General features: G+C 41.8%; 1 protein-coding gene across 3 annotated transcripts in view; it reads left to right on the forward strand.

The window, feature by feature from the left end:
• The window catches only part of strn (striatin, calmodulin binding protein), an 83462-nt gene that overhangs the window by 17375 nt on the left and 47645 nt on the right, over nt 1-18442 (forward strand). The window lies entirely within an intron of this gene.

Below are 18442 nucleotides of genomic sequence, written 5' to 3' on the forward strand. Positions count from 1 at the left end.
AGCAGTTACTGTGGAGCTGGGGAATTTGGGTTCATCACAATGCCAGTGCTGTGGGTATCCAACTGAAGGTAGTCCCCTCAGGCACGTGTTTGTGTGAGTGAGTAAGCAAGCAAGTAAGAGAGTGAAAGATTATTTGTTAGAGCCAGGAGATTTTTTTTCTCCCCCCGGAGGGTTTCTCTGTTTCCTTTGACGCGCCAACATTTTAGCATAGAGATTCTTTGCATCACTCCGGTGTAACCACGGCTGGTTTACGGGAATGCAGACCATCCACACTGTCTAGAGCAGAGAGCAGCGATCAGGATCTAGGACAATGGATCTAGTCAGGCAGATCTCGCAAAACACATCTGTGATTACAAAACAAACCTGTAGAGGAAATACTGAAGACGTGCATTCCCTCCCTAGTATGAAAGATTGAAATAGTCGATGTGTTCTTTGTACATTTTGAGTTACCAGAGCTGATAGCTGTTTGGTGTCGGTGTGTTCAGGTTTCCACGGTTACCTAGATTTTGCATTTCTATCAAAGGACTCATAAGTACAAGCATGAAGGTCATAGGAGCATATCGAATTGGGTGTCAAACGAAAGCTAAGAGTCTCAATATTTTTGCGGAAATAAAGCCATTGATACATTTTATCTTAAACAGACATATGTAAAGGATTTGATTTCTGGGTAAACAGATGGAAAAGGGGATCTTATAAAACATCTACCAGGAAAAAGTATCAGAAATACATCGAAACACAATGTTGATGTGAAGACCTCTGCCAACTAATAACAACACTTATTAATTTGTTTTGGAGAAATTGTTTACCTTCTGTAAGTTTAAGAAATATTGCCCAGTGTCTTGTCATTCTGTTACCAAAACCCCACATATCTTTAAGATATTTTCTAATTTCTCTCCCTCATGAGGGAGGATGATGAAAGTTCACAAAAGTGACAAGTAATGGTAGACCTACCAATTAATTATATTGATTTTACTGATATCAATTTTGTTCATGAATTATTAGGTGACTAAATCTCGTAATTCCATTACCAAATTGGTAACAGACTTAACAAAAAATCTGTATCTGAATTACCTCACCTGAGTTSTCGACAATGGGAAATCATAATAGTATTTTTTTTTACTGTTTATGTTCAGTTTGTTTTTACACTCTTGGTTTCACCACTAGAAAAACAATCTGAGTCTGGACAACCCCTCCCCCCTCTCTCTCTGCTTCCCTTTCTCAYTCTCCAGTTACTGTCACCACTCCCGGCTCTCACTGACACCGACCTAAGAGCCCACTCTTTCCATTTACTGTAACAAACATCCTCACCCACTGAGCACCGGCCGACACCGGATGTCCATGGATGTTGAAATTTGATCAGTCCTCCCTGGCCTTGATGTTAACTTCCACAGACTGACTGGACTGGATCAAATCTGAAGCTATCATAGATGTATGTTTCACAAGTTTTGATAGTACAGTACTGAGTATTAGTGATGTGGGGGAAAAATTGATACATTTCACAATCGGGATATTGTGACGATATATCATTTTGAAAATGTGCTAGTTTTCTGTACCTGCACCAAAACGCCAGTATTTCTCCAACATAGACAATTTGTTTTCTCATCGCTCGCTCTTGTCCCTCTGCAGCAGGCTTCTGGTGAACAATATGTTTGGAACGCAATAAAATCACAGTATGGAATCGTTATACATATAGAATCGTGAGAATCACAATACATTTTGGCACCAAAGTATTGTGAGGTCCTTGCCCTACTGAGAACAGAACAGTGAGTAGAGGACAATAGAGTACGGTATATTGTACTGTAGGACTTGGAATTGCCAGGGACCTCACGATACGATCACAATACTTCAGTGCCAATATACAGTTGAAGTCGGAAGTTTACATACACTTAGGTTGGAGTCATTAAAACTCGTTTTTCAACCCCTCCACAAATTTCTTGTTAACAAACTAGTTTTGGCAAGTCGGGTTAGGACATCTAGTTTGTGCATGACACAAGTAATTTTTCCAACAATTGTTTACGGACAGATTTTCACTTATAATTCACTATCACAATTCCAGGGGGTCAGAAGTTTACATACACTAAGTTGACTGTGCCTTTAAACAGCTTGGAAAATTCCAGAAAATTATGTCATGGCTTTAGAAGCTTCTGATAGGCTAATTGACATCATTTGAGTCAATTGGAGGTGTACCTGTGGATGTATTTTAAGGCCTACCTTCAAACTCAGTGCCTCTTTGCTTGACATCATGGGCAAATCAAAGAAATCAGCCAAGACCTCAGAAAATAAATTGTAGACCTCCACAAGTCTGGTTCATCCTTGGGAGCAATTTCCAAATGCCTGAAGGTACCACATTTATCTGTACAAACAATAGTACGCAAGTATAAACACCAGGACCACGCAGCCGTCATACCGCTCAGGAAGGAGATGCATTCTGTCTCCAGAATGAATGTACTTTGGTGCAAAAAGTGCAAATCAATCCCAGAACAACAGCAAAGGACCTTGTGATGATGCTGAGGGAAACAGGTACAAAAGCCCCGTATCCACAGTAAAACAAGTCCTATATTGACATAACCTGAAAGGCCGCTCAGCAAGGAAGAAGCCACTGCTCCAAAACCGCCATAAAAAGCCAGACTACGGTTTGCAACTGCACATGGGACAAAGATCGTACTTTTGGAGAAATGTCCTCTGGTCTATGAACAAAAATGGAACTGTTTGGCCATAATGTCCATGTTATGTTTGGGAGAAAAAGGGGAGGCTTGCAAGCTGAAGAACACCATCCCAACCGTGAAGCACAGGGTGGCAGCATCATGTTGTGGGGGTACTTTGCTGCAGGAGGGACTGGTGCACTTCACAAAATAGATCTCACCATAGGGAGGAAAATTGTGGCTATATTGAAGCAACATCTCAAGACATCATCAGGAAGTTAAAGCTGGTCGCAAATGGGTCTTCCCAAATGGAGAATGACCCCAAGCATACTTCCAAAGTTGTGGCAAAATGGCTTAAGGACAAACAAAGTCAAGTATTGGAGGGTCATCACAAAGCCCTGACATCAATACTATAGAAGATTGTGGGCTGAACTGAAAAAGCGTGTGCAAGCAAGGAGGCCTACAAACCTGACTCAGTTACACCAGCTCTGTCAGGAGTAATGGCCAAAATTCACTCGACTTATTGTGGGAAGCTTAAGTAAGGCTACAAGAAACGTTTGACCCAAGTTAAACATTTAAAGGCAATGCTACCAAATACTAATGAGTGTATGTAAACATCTGACCCAATTGAATGTGATGTTAGAAATACAGAGCTGAAATAAATCATTCTCTCTACTATTATTCTGACATTTCACATTCTTAAAATAATGTGGTGATCCTAACTGACCTAAGACAGGGAACTTTTACTAGGATTAAATGTCAGGAATTGTGAAAAACTGAGTTTAAATGTATTTGGCTAAGGTGTATGTAAACTTCCGACTTCAACTGATACTCACAATTCTTTGTGTATTGTGATTCGATACTGTGATTTTTATTGCGTTCCAAACATATTGCTTACCATTGTCTGCTGCAGAGGGACAAGAGGGAGCCATGAGAATTCGTTTTAATCAGTCATGGAAGTAAGTGCTGAAAAGAAATTGGCTCCCTATTTAAAAAGATGGTTAACAAGCAATAAAGGAAAAAGTGTTAGTGCAGATACATCAAAGTAGCGCAAAAAAAAAGTGTGATGTTGTCAAAAAGATACAATATCATCAAATAATATCCCAATATGTAACTATCCATTTTTTTTATACTATTATACTGAACTCTACCCTACTCTGCTGTGCTGCTCTGTGATGTCCAAACTTGTGAAGCAAGAGAATGACATTCATATACATAATGCATTTCTGTGTAGTACAGTTCAGGGACCCATGATGYMATTTCGTTACCGTGTAAATCCACTTCACTTAATGTAGTTCAATAACCAAAGTTATTATTATTTATTTTTTTTRACTCAAGGTGCCATGTCATTCGGAGCAGATATTTAAGAGTTYTTGGAAAACGTGGTCGCATACAAAACTGAGGGAGATTTTRCCCTAATTCCATTAACAAAGTTTGCGTCTGCACAGTTCTTCCACTAAATTAGTTTTTTTTAATTCTTCAGTTTAAATTGTTAAAAGTAGTCAATTTGTATGGAGTTGTATGATTGGTTAACCTTTTGAAATCAATGGTTTTCGTTTGGCATACATTTTAAAGTGGAAAAAACTGAGTCAAAGCGTATTTCCCTTACCATGGAATGTCCCTAAGGTTACTGGTYCTCAGCTCACTGCCAAATGGTTTAACTAAATTTATAGTTTGGACTGAACACACGTAGGCCTATAGATATGACTTTGTATACAGACTGTACGAATTCAGCCATGGTCATTTTGGCATAAGCTTTTTGCACCTGCTGCAATACTTAAACTGAATGTGATGTCTTTTCCTCAGAGTTAGAGCCGGTGCTCTGAGTAAGCTACTGTTTGTCATGCACCGTTCCCTCTCTTGCTCAGCACATCCTCTAGTTCTCTCTTCTCTTCCCTCCGTCCCCACTCTCTTGATGATTCATCCCTGTGCTGCTCCAGATTTTGACGAGGGGACATTTCCCCCTCAAGGAATCTGTTGCTGCTCACTTTATATCCTGAAAATCCCTGACTTTCTGGGATAGTAATGTGGCAGAGGGGTTACTCATTGCCACCAGTTTGAAGTTTGGTTGCAGAATAATTGAGGTTTGGATGACATATGTGGTATTAGGCAAACTGGATTATTGGGCTGCCTTGTACTGCCTCAGCACCTGATTCAACCTGAAGGGGCTAGTCTTGCACTCCACACACAGGAGGTGGGGCTGACATGTTGGTTATAACAGGTTACGACAGGTGCTCAGCTGGAAATTACCCCGGGGATATTTCGTAACCTATACGACAGCAGAAATGTCATGATTCTCCTGAGATTCACTCTGCATGTCTGGTGATATTCATAAGAGGGTCACTAGTCGGTGCCCATTTACTCTGTGTCCTCCGTCATCAACTATGCATCCAGCGCCAATCCAAGATCTACTATGCTTTGGGCTATTTCCCAATGCATGTAGGTCAGCTTTTAGACACCATACACATGTTCACAAATTTCCTTATGAGGAATAACGCAGAAATWAACGCGTCAAGTAAAAACTGGAACACTGCTCTGTAAAGTCGGAACAGTCTGTCTTTTCATTTAAATGTAATGTTGTCAGAAGGCACAAAGACGCTGTTGGAAGGATATGAATCGGAGACTGTCAGTCAAATGTTTGCTACTTCCGTCCCTTCATGTAGAGCAGCAACTCCTAAAGACAAGACCAAGGGAATTTTTAACAAGTGGGTTACCCAGTTTTCCTGCATGTAGGCGAAGGCACCTCCACATGAAGGCCTGCCAACATACAATTTTTTCTTTTAGGACCAGACATAGCCTGTACAAGTCCCCTGGGGCGAAGAGAGATTTTTCAGGAATACATTTTCCTACTTTTAAGAGCATAGCTATATGCTTTTACTCATGGGTGTGGGGAGTTGTGCCCCTTTCTGTCCAATGTGGTAATTTCTGGACAATATATCTCTCCATTTAGGGGACCCTCTTGGTAGAGCACCCCCAGAGGCAAAAGTTTAATATAACACTTTTTAGGAGCAGTAAACCTAGGTTTCTTAATTTAAGTCTAATGTATTAATCAAGAAGAAGAAGGCCTTAGGATGGATTTTTCTCTAGTCACTTGAAAATAACTAGAATACTAAGGCCTCAACAAATGGGCTTCCTGAATCCATACAGAGCAGGAGCATGTGCCCAAGGATTTAATGTTCTGGGTTACTGTTTTCTAGCAAAGTCGTCTAACTAGATCAGTGACTCAACTATGACATAATGAGATATTTTTGAATCTGTCGCTGTATCGAGTTGTTCCTAGTGCAGGGGTGATGGAGAGACGGTGGCTCATCATTGGAAGACCTGCTCTCTGCCCGTCTGCCTTGTGCCTCTGCCTCGACCAAAAAACCTTGTCAGTTGCCTTGGTAACCTTGCACATTAGACTGCCAGAGAGGCAGGCTTAGCATCATCATGTGGGTGAAGTTAAAATTTGGGCCCTTTTTCTATTAGTGGACGAAGCATCGTACACAGAGAACGTTAGGAACACCTGCTCTTTCCATGACAGACTCTCCAGGTGAAAGCTATGATCCCTTATTGATGTCACTTGTTAAATACACTTCAATCMGTGTAGATGAAGGGAAGGAGACCGGTTAATAAAGGATTTTTAAGCCTTTAGACAATTGAGAGATGGATTGTGTATGTGTGCCATTCAGAGGGTGAATGGGCAAGATAAAAGATGTAAGGGCCTTTGAACGGGGTATGGTAGTTGGTGCCAGGCGCACCGGTTTGAGTGTGTCAAGAACTGCAACACTGATGGGTTTTTCACTCAACAGTTTCCCCGTGTGTATCAAGAATGGTCTACCACCCAAAGGAAATCCAGCCATTTTGACAACTGTGGGAAGCATTGGAATCAACATGGGCCAGCATTCCTGTGGAACGCTTTTGACATCTTGTAGGCTCCGTGCCCTGACGCATTTAGGCTGTTCTGAGGGCAAAAGGGGGTGCAACTCAATATTAGGAAGGTGTTCCTAATGKTTTGTACACTATATAAACATTGTATAAGAACATTTCTATATACTGGGGATGATCAGAATTATTAGCTGTGCTATGTTTCTGAGCAGCTATGGCTACTGGCAAGAAGCTGTAACATCACAAGACTCACTAACTGCATAATGACTATAGGATATTGTTTTATTTCTCACAATAGTTGCTTAATACAATGTTGAAAGAGCTCAGTTTGCCTGAAAGTAATGTGCCAATCATTACTGTTTTTTTCTACATAATTTGGAATTCTCTATTCCTAGATAGTCTTTGGGTGACTAGTACAGTTTGCCCCCCGAAAAATCATTCACTTAGCATTTTTCAGTCGAAGCACGTAATCGTTTGGCAATGCACTTTGACAACAGATCAGTGTGCTCAAAGGCACAGCAGATTCCTTCTAGTTAAACCACTGCTGGATAATCAGGGCCCGAGCTTAGAATTAAGAAAAAGTCTGCGCAAACGCACACATTTGCACTAGCACACACAAACATGTATGCATGCACACACACGCACACGTGCAGGCTTGCTTTCTCTCACTCACATAGTCAAAACACGTCATTTTCCCGTACACAAACAAATTCGAGAAGCCAAGTATAAGAAAAAGGGGGGAAGATTATGACAAAATTAGCCTTAAGATAAGTCCTACTGTGACATCACTCCAGAGGCCTCTGCTGGGGTCAACATCCTATCTAAATGCACTAACCGCTGTGGCCCATGCAGGCGTTCACTGAGCTGTTGGCCCTCGCGTATAGCATCAAACCATGCTGGGGTGAACAAAACGTGAAAGCTCCTGTCTTGAGCGATGATGGTCCGGGAAGAATGATGCACTATTGTTAGAGGCGATGACAGTAACTCCTCCTACTGACTTCAACTGGGTTCCTAACTACATAATAATTCATTAGAATTGATTGGATTTATATAGTGCTTCTCCAGAGCTGAAAGCACTTTACATAGAAAGGGTGGAAACTCCCATCATCCACCACACAGAAAATCAATGAGTTTAGTTGAAACGGTGACTTGAAATGAGAGCGGGTAATGCAGCGAAGTTAGCGGTTACGTGGAGGGGCTAACGCTCTGTCTTGAGGAGTTGTTTAACAAGGGAAATTGACAGTGACTGCTTGGAGAGAGGAAAAGCAGGGCATTGCTGCATTCTTGGCCGTGTCCATGGGGCTAAGGAGGGTGGGTGGTGGGTAGGGGTGGCATTCCCCGCTGCGGTTTGTGTTTGGATGCGAGTGAGCTGGCCGCATCATACCGCTCCATTTGGAAACTGTGGGTGTCTCGCAAACAAAAACTGGCAGCAAGAGAGATGAGCTTAAGGCAATGGAAGATGAGTGTACTCTTAAGCGGAGAGGAAACTGGAGAAGAGAAGCGTAGGAGCAGATATTGGGGAAAGGGAGCAAGGCATATGGGGAAAATGTTGTTTCTACAAAAGCTGAATTGCAATGCCTACGGCAGGTACAGTACGTTTACCCACCGGTACACCTCAGTATGTCATGTTGACACAACATCGTCACTTTTATAATGTGTTATTGGCCCATATGCGCCAACCAATCCAGCCTCTCCTTACTATCTGGTGGCTCAGTTGGTAGAGCATGTTGCTTGCAATGCCAGGATTATGGGTTTGATTCCCGGGGCCACCAATATGTCAATTGTATGCACACATGACTAAGTTGCTTTGGATGAAAGCTTCTGCTAAATGGCATTTTACTACAATGTGTTCACTGGCGCAGAATTGCATCACTTGAGCATTGGCGCTTAAGTCCCTTTTTAGCCGCCATATTAAGATCATTGACGTTTTTTTTCTTCTCCYACAGCTAAGCTAGTATCGTATGTCACATCAGTCAGTGAACACCATTTTGACATGTCACTTTTGAAGTTAAATTGGATCAACAGACTGAGAATTTTAAGACTTCTCTCATTAACGAGTCACGAGTGCGCAGTCAGAGCACGTCCTCGACGAGGGGAGCCAGCCCGGGTTTTAGATATGTGGAATCCCCCCTCCTCCTTTTCCCAGGTGGCTTGTGCTATCTGGGATGCCTAGAATCAGGCCAGAAGTCTTAAAGCAAGAGATGGAGAGGCTGAAAGACTGCAAAAGATCAAGAGAAAGAGATCGAGGGAGAGAGTTGGGGAAAGAGACAGAGGGCTGACATGAGATACGCGGAGATTGGGAGAGACCGAGTGAGCGAGGCGGATAGAGAAAGATAGAAACGGAATGGCTAAAGAGTGAGACAGAGAGGGAAAGCGAGTGGGAGAGGGCGGGATCCAGAGACACACTAGGAGACCGAGAGAGAGCTATTGGGAAAGAGTGGTAGAGACAAAGAGGAAGGCTCAGTCTGGCTTGACACTGACCAGGGCAGACATTTATCACCTAATTAACAAGAGTCTCGTCTGCATTCTCACCACCATGCCAGCAAAGACAGGGGTATGGGGGGACTCAGCCACGCAGGCTAAAAATACACTAGCCTCAGTGCTTTAGAGGCATGACCCTGGCACAAATATAGCCTGGTCCCAAATCAGTTTGTTCCAAGTTGGCTAGACAGCACAAACAAATATCTGGGATCAGGCTAGTGTGAACAGGGCTCTGCTCAGGATATGATTCATGGCATGTTGCATCATAACATTGAGTTCAAGGTAAAATGAAGTTAGATTAAATCAAATAAAAGTTTGTTTGTCACATGCGCCGACTACAACAGGTGTAGTAGACCTTACCGAGAAATGCTTACTTACAAGCCCTTAACTATATTTCTGGAACTGCATTGTTGGTTAAGAAAATATTTAAATAAACTAAAGTTTAAAAAAATAATAATAARAAGAAAAATCGAATAAAGTAACACAAGAAAATTACATAACGAGGCTATGTACAAGGGGTACCGGTACCGAGTCAATGTGCGGGGGTACAGGTTAGTCGAGGTAATTTGTAGCTGTAGGTAGGGATAAAGCGATTATGGATAGATAATAAACAGCGGGAAGCAGCAGTGTCAATGTAAATAGTCCGGGTGGCCGTTTTTGATGAATTGTTCAGCTGTCTTATGGCTTGGGGGTAGAAGCTGTGTCGTGGAAATTCGTTGAGAACTCAATGAGCGGATTTGAGCCGCAGCATTTTATAGCAAATGTTCATGACAAACATATGTATGGAATGGGTCACAAGGTTAGGACTCATATGATAGATACTAATAATTAAAGACTGTAGAAACCAGGATCTGGCCTCCAAAACAAAGTTCCTCTCATAATTATCCATACTGGAGCCATCTCCACCCGGGTACCTCAGTACAGAAACACCAACTCATGCTATGGACTGTGGTCTTGTTAGGTTTATCACCCAAGGCAGTGTAAATCTTCTGTCAGCATTAAGCCCCCAGAGGCCCATTCTCAGTAGAACACACACAGATTAGTGTTCTAAGAACCCCATATTCTATTCCATAGAACAACCATTTGATGCAATTACAGTATTATAACAATCTTGCAATTTTGCTCTCACAGCTGTTAACCTTTCTGGACTACCCATCCAGGATCCGGGATCATTGTCATCAGAAACGCTGACTAGCATAGCCTAGCCTAGCGCCACAGGGATATAATATAATTTCATGAAATCACAAGTCCAATACAGCAAATGAAAGATTAACATCTTGTGAATCCAGCCAACATGTCYGATTTTTAAAATGTTTTACAGCGAAAACACAACATATATTTATGTTAGCTCACCACAATATCCAAAAACACACCGCCATTTTTTCACAGAAACGATAGCTTTCACAAAACCCACAAATAGAGATAAAATGAATCACTAACCTTTGAACAACTTCATCAGATGACAGTCTTATGACATCATGTTATACAATACATTTATGTTTTGTTCGAAAATGTGCATATTTATAGCTACAAATCGTGGTTTTACATTGCCGCCATGGTCACAAATGGCACCAAAATGCAACCGCTGTGTTAGATTAAAAAAAATAACTTTAGTAAAAAGCACAGCATGCAATAATCTGAGACRGCGCTCAGCCATTCTCCGCCATGTTGGAGTCAACAGAAATACGAAATTACATCATAAATATTCCCTTTGATGATCTTTCATCAGAATGCAGTGCCAGGAATCCTAGTTCCACAATAAATCGTTTTTTTGTTTTATAATGTCCATTACTTCTGTCGAATTAGCAACTTTGGCTAGCATGTGTAGTTCACGTGTCCATAGAACTTTACGCTAATGAACGAAAACTTCAAAAAGTGATATTACAAATCGAATAAACTGGTCAAACTCAGTTGAGAATCAATCTTCAGGATGTTTTTCTCATATATATCCAATAACGTCCCAGACGGAGCATTTCTTCATATCTATATAACCGATAGCAAGGAAGGACATCACRTGCGTAGTGTGCGTGGCCAAGAACTGGCAATATGCCTGACCTGTCACTCCAAAGGCTCTCATTCGGTCCCACATCAGGCTAGACGCTTCATTCCACGTTCTACTGCCTGTTGACATCTAGTGGAAGGCATATGAAGTGCATACAGATCCATAAATATAAGGCAATTGAATAGGCGATGTCTTTCACAGCGACCCATTTCAGAATTTTCACTTCCTGTTTGGAAGTTTGCCTGCCATATGAGTTCTGTTTTACTCACAGATATAATTCAAACAGTTTTAGAAACTTCAGAATGTTTTCTATCCAATAGTAATAATAATATGCATATCATATGATCTAGGACAGAGTACGAGGCTGTTTAATTTGGGCACCAATTCATCCCAAAGTGAAAATGTCGCCCCCTATCCCTAAGAAGTTTTAAGGAGCGTTTTGGACCTAGACTTGGTGCTCCGGTACCGCTTGCCGTGCAGTAGCAGAAAGAACAGTCTGTGACTTGGGTGACTGGAGTCTTTGACAATTTTTTGGGGCCTTCCTCTGACACCGCCTAGTATATACAGTGGGGCAAAAAAGTATTTAGTCAGCCACCAATTGTGCAAGTTCTCCCACTTAAAAAGATGAGAGAGGCCTGTAATTCCTCATAGGTACACTTCAACTATGACAGACAAAATGAGAAAAAAAAATCCAGAAAATCACATTGTAGGATTTTTAATGAATTTATTTGCAAATTATGGTGGAAAATAAGTATGTTCTGCAAATGTGAATGTTCTGAGTCCTGCGGCCTTGTGAATGTTGAATGTTTAAAGGTCCTGCTCACATTGGCTACGGAGAGCGTGATCACACAGTCGTCCGGAACATTTTGTGCTCTCATGCATGCTTCAGTGTTACTTGCATTTAACTCGTCTTGTAGGCTAGTGTGACTGGGCAGCTCGTGGCTGGGTTTCCCTTAGTAGTACGCAATAGTTTGCAAGCCCTGCCATATCCGATGAGCATCAGAGCCAATATAGTAGGATTCAATCTTAGTCCTCTATTGACGGTTTGATGGTTCATCTGTGGGCATAGGGGGATGTCTTATAAACGTCCGGATTAGTGTCCCGSACATTGAAAGCGGCAGCATTAGCCTTTAACTCGGTGCGGATGTTGCCTGTAATCCATAGCTTCTGGTTGGTATGGTCACTGTGTGGACGACGTTGGCTATGCACTTATCGATGAAGCCGTTGACTGAGGTAGTATACTCCTCAATGCCATTGGATGAATCTCGGAACATATTCCAGTYTGTGCTAGAAAAATWGTCGTGTAGTATAGAATCCGCGTCATCTGACCTCTTCTGTATTGAGTGAGGCACTGGTATTTAGGTCTTGATTACTAAACATCGGTTTGTTGTGTGCACACCCACACACCGGCTATATTTGCCCTGTTAACTGAAAGTGTACCCGGCCACCCGAGCCTCGACCAACTAGAAGGCGGAGACAGTACTGGTGCATAAAAGCTGGGACTGAGAAACAGCTTCTATCTCCAGGCCATCAGACTATTAAACACTCACCACTAGCCGACCTCCGCCCAGTACTCTGCCCCGAACCTTAGTCATTGTTTCTAGCCGGCTACCGCCCGGTTACTCTACCCTGCACCTTAGAGACTGCTACCCTATGTACATAGTCATTGAAGACTGGTCACTTGCATAATGTTTACATACTGTTTTACCCACAGTGCATTCGAAAAGTATTCAGACCCCTGGACTTTTTCCACAGCCGTATTCTAAAATGTATAAAACAATATATATCCTCATCAATCTACACACAATACCCCGTAATGACGAAGCAAAAATAGGTTTTTGCAAAATTTTTACAAATAAACATACCTTATTTACATAAGTATTCAGACCCTTTGCTATGAGACTCGAAATTGAGCTCCGGTGCATCCTGTGTCTWTTGATCATCTTTGATGTTTCTACAACTTGATTGGAGTCCACCAATGGTAAATTCAATTGATTGGACATGATTTGGAAAGGCACACACCTGTCTATATAAGGTCCCACAGTTGACGGTGCATGTCAGACAAAAGAACCAAGCCATGAGGTTGAAGGAATTGTTCGTAGAGCTCCRAGACAGGATTATGTCGAGGCACAGAGCTGGGTACGGGTTTGAAGGTTCAGCATTGAAGGTAACGAAGAACACAGTGGGTTCCATCATTCTTAAATGGAATACGTTTGGAACCACCAAGACTTCCTAGAGCTGGCTGCCCGGGCCAAACTGAGAAATCTGGGGAGAAGGGCCTTGGTCAAGGAGGTGACCAATCACCCGATGGTCACTCTGACAGAGCTCCAGAGTTCCTCTGTGGAGATGGGAGAACCTTCCAGAAGGACAACCATCTCTGCAGCACTCCACCAATCAGGCCTTCATGGTAGAGTCGCCAGGCGGAAGCAACTCCYCGGTAAAAGGCAGATGACTGCCTGCTTGGAGTTTGCCAAAAGGCACCTAAAGACTCTCAGACCGTGAGAAACAAGATTCTCTGGTCTGATGAAACTAAGATTGAACTCTTTGGCCTGAATGCAAAGCGTCAAGTCTGGAGGAAACCTGGCACCATCCCTACGGTGTAGCATGGGGGTGGCAGCATCATGGTGTGGGGATGTTTTTCAGGGACTGGGAGACTAGTCAGGATYGAGGAAAAGATGAATGAAGCAAAGTGCAGAGATCCTTCATGAACACCTGCAGAGTGCTCAGGACCTCAGACTGGGGCGAAGGTTCACTTTCCAACAGGACAACAACCCTAAGCACACAGCCAAGATAATGCAGGAGTGGCTTTGGGCCAAGTCTCTGAATGTCCTCGAGTGGCCCAGCAAGAGCCCGGAATTGAACTCGATCGAACATTTCTGGAGAGACCTGAAAATAGCTGTGCAGCGTCGCTCCCCATCCAACCTGACAGAACTTGAAATGATCTGCAGAGAAGAATGGGAGAACTCCCCAAATACAGGTATGCCAAGCTTGTAGCGTCATACCCAAGAAGACTCAAGGCTGTAATCGCTGCCAAAGGTGCTTCAACAAAGTACTGAGTGAAGGGTCTGAGTACTTATGTAAATGTGATATTTCAGTGTTTTTATTTGTAATAAATTTGCAAAAATTTCAAGAAACCTGTTTTTGCTTTGTCTTCATGGGGTATTGTGTGTAGATTGATGGGGGGAAAACGATTTAATCCATTTTAGAATAAGGGTGTAACGTTAAAAAAAAAGTAAACTTTCCGAATGCACAGTATATACTGTATTCTAGTCATGACTCATCCTGTATAACTGCTGCTGTACACACCTTGTTCTATTCATGTTCTTACACACCATTACATGTACAGCATATACAGTACCAGTCAAACATTTGGACACACCTAGTCATTCCACGGTTTTTCTTTATTTTTACTATTTTCTACATTGTAGAATAATAGTGGACACATTAAAACTATGAAATAACACATATGGAATCACATAGTAACCAAAAAAGTGTTAAACAAATCAAAATACATTTCTTCAAAGATTCTTCAAAGTTCTTCAGAGATTCTTCAAAGTTGCCACCCTTTACCTTGATGATAGCGTTGCACACTCTTGGCATTCCCTCTGCCAGCTTCAGGAGGTAGTCACCTGGAATGCATTTAAATTAACAGGTGTGCCTTGTTAAAAGTACATTTGTGGAATTTCTTTCCTTAATGCGTTTGAGCCAATCAGTTGTGTTGTGACAAGGTAGGGGTGGTATACAGAAGATGATCTTTTACCGAATAGGGCTAAGTCTATGTTATGGCAAGAACAGCTCAAATAAACAGARAAATGACAGTCCATCATTACTTTAAGACATGAATGTCAGTCAATCCGGAAATATTTCAAGAACTTTGAAAGTTTCTCCCAGTGCAGTCGCGAAAACTATCTAGCGCTATGATAAAACTGGCTCTCATGAGGACCACCACAAGACCCAGAGTTAACTTTGCTGCAGAGGATAAGTTCATCAGAGTTAACAGAAATTGCAGCCCAAATAAGTGCTTCACAGAGTTCAAGTGACAGACACATCTCAACATCAACTGTTCAGAGGAGACTACGTGAATCAGGCATTCATGGTCGAATTGCAGCAAAGAAACTACTACTAAAGGACACCAATAAGAAGAGACTTGCTTGGGCCAAGAAACACGAGCAATGGACATTAGACCGGTCTGTTGAGTCCAAATTTTAGATTTTTGGTTCCAACCTCCGTGTCTTTGAAACGCAGAGGTGGTGAACGGATGGTCTCCGCATGTGTGGTTCCCACCGTGAAGTATGGAGGAGGTGTGATGGTGTGCTTTGCTGGTGATACTCAGTGATTTATTTGGAATTCAAGGCACACCTAACTAGCATGGCTACCACAGCATTCTGCAGAGATACGCCATCCCATCTGGGGTGTGCTTAGTTGGACTATGATTTATTTTTCAGCAGGACAATGACTCAACACACCTGTGTAAGGGCTATTTGACGAAGGAGAGTGATGGAGTGCTGCATCAGATGACCTGGCCTCCACAATCAGCTGACCTCAACCCAATTGGGATGAGTTGCACTGCAGAGTGAAGCAGCCAACAAGTGCTCAGCATATGTGGGAACTCCTTGAAGACTGTTGGAAAAGCATTCCAGGTGAAGCTGGTTGAGAGAATGCCAAGAGTGTGCAAAGCTGTCATCAAAGCAAAGGGTGGTTACTTTGAAAAATCTCAAATATATTTGAGATGTTTAACACTTTTTTGGTTTCTACATGATTCTATATGTGTTATTTCATYGTTTTGATGTCTTCACTATTATTCTACAGTGTAGAAAATAGTAAAAATAAAGGAAAACCCTTGAATGAGCAGCTGTCCTAAAACTTTTGACCGGTATTGTATGTTTTGGAAAATCTCTTTATAAAATAGGTTAAAGTTATGTATAGTAACCCTAGGTAGTAAAATAGTTTTTTWWAAATGGCTACTTCTCAGAAAGTGTTAAACTGTCAAGAGGAGTAAAACAAGTGTCCAAACTTTTGACTGGTACTATACATAAACAAAACTGATAATACCCAATCCCTAAAAATAAAGAAATTAAGAAATATATCAGAATGAGCAATGTCAGATGGGACAATAAACAAACAAATGTCACGCTCGTCGTAACGTGGAAGAGAGGAGGACCAAGGCACAGCGTGAAATGAATACATACTTGATTTATTTAACGAAGACGAAAATGAAGAACACTTGACAAACTATACAAAACAATAAACGACGAACGTGAAGCTAATGAAAACTAGTGCTGACACAAACACTACACATAGACAATAACCCACACCCACAATACAAAACAGGCTACCTAAATATGGTTCCCAATCAGAGACAACGCAAAACACCTGCCTCTGATTGAGAACCATATCAGGCCAAACACAGAAATAGACAAACCAGACAAACAACATAGAATGCCCACATAGATCACACCCTGACCAACCAAAACATAAAACATACAAAGCAAACTCTGGTCAGGRCGTGACAACAAATCTGTGTTTTCGACCAATAAACGTCTGATTTGAATGTACAGCGTAACATATTTGAGTTAGGCGAACTCATATTAGTTAAGCTAAAATCAGATTAGTTCATTGATCTGAGCATATGTTTTAGTACACAAGTTTGCTAAATTTGTTCCATTAGCTGAATGTGATTCTTGGTACTGATTTGTGGCATGTTAACTCATGTTGAGTAAGTTTAAATCAAATCAGGCCATTGATGGCCTTTACTGGGTACACAAGTTTGGTAGGCTTATATTTAGACTTCGCTAGTTAAYGTTTGTAGCTAGTGTTCAGAGAATTTACTCCTAGTAGTCCAGCCTGAGAACAAAGTTGCAAAACTCAAGACCATTCAACCCCACAAAGGCCTAATTTTAAAGTTTAGTTTAAATGTTTTTGTTACACAAAATACATAAATTATGAGCTCTACATGGCTTAGAAGAACGCATGGTCCTGACCTGGTTTGAGTTTTTGGACCAAAGGCGGCTTGTTTTGGCTGAAGTGCTTGGTATGTCAGTGCATTCCGGTGTTCATGGGTTACGTGGGGCTTGAAAGCCCTGCGGTTCTCTACAAACCAACAGGAATGTGTGGGGAGTCAAGTAGATGGCAATTTCGGAGATGAATAGCACAGATACCATGGTCAACCCTTGCCATCAGCAACTGGGTAACTGGAATTCACTGTAAATGTTGGGGAGTGGAAAGGTCATTCTGATTTTGGTTTGGAGTGAGGGTTTTACGAGACAGGGTTTGATCAGTGTGTGTAGTATACTGTGTGTGTGTAGTATACTGTGTGTGTGTGGTATACTGTGTGTTTAGTATACTGTGTATGTCCGTGTAGTATACTATGCATGTAGTGTACTGTGTGTGTGTAGTATACTGTGTGTAGTATACTGTGTGTGTGTGTAGTAGTACACTGTGTTTTGTAGCCTATTATATACAGTCTGACTTCAACTGAAGTGTTAAATAGGCCTATTATTCTAATTAGACTAATTTTCTACTAATTCAAAATTACTACTAATTAATTACCTTAAGTATTTAAAGCAACTTTCATTTTGTTGTACAATATACAGAGAAGAAAATAGGCTGTTTTGGGGGGGTGTGCGAGCGTGGGTGGAGGTATCTTATTTTACTGGTTTAGCAAAATGGCTCAGTATCGCGATACGGCCCGATGCTAGTCCTAGAAATCCGTGTGTCTGTATGCGACTCACGTGTGTGTGTGTGTGTGTGTGTGTGTGTGTGTGTGTGTGTGTGTGTGTGTGTGTGTGTGTTATTGGGGAGGAAACGATTCCTTTTTGTGTTTATCCTTAATCGGATTAGTTGCAAATTAGAGTGCTGTCCCTGTGTGGCCTGGCACAATTAGCCCATTCACCCCAGTGACAGATCCGGGATCAGTTCTGCCTATCTTAACCTTAACTATTACGAGGTGATAAACAAGATTGGTCCGGATCTGTCCTTTTTAAATGCAACTTTCACAAACACCCACTCAGTGAGTACATCAGTCAACCATAGCGTTATGTCACGAATCAGCGACCAGCTACGATGCCTGGAAGCAGTTAAAATAATCCAGATCAAAACAAACAACAGGAAATGTATCGCAGTTGAGTAGCCTATGACTTGTGTTCGTCCCAAATGGCACCCTATTCCGTATATAGTGCACTTAAGCCCTATGGGGCTTTTGGTCAAAAGTAGTACACTATAAGGAATAGGGTGCCATTTGTGTCAGACTGTTGAGATTGTGGACATTGTCAGCTTTAAAGCCACAATCAGCACAACTAAATGAGCACCTAGCTAAATATTGTGCAGGTATTTCTCTTCTTTTGCTGGCCTTTGTTTCACCCTGCTCCTATGGACCTTTGTTAGATGTGTGTCCTCTTTATTTGTACTGATGGCTTACGTACCTTCTTCTTTTGTCTCTCCTGGTCTAATG

Source organism: Salvelinus sp. IW2-2015, linkage group LG1 (genome assembly GCF_002910315.2).
Source record: "Salvelinus sp. IW2-2015 linkage group LG1, ASM291031v2, whole genome shotgun sequence".
Lineage (NCBI taxonomy): Eukaryota > Metazoa > Chordata > Actinopteri > Salmoniformes > Salmonidae > Salvelinus > Salvelinus sp. IW2-2015.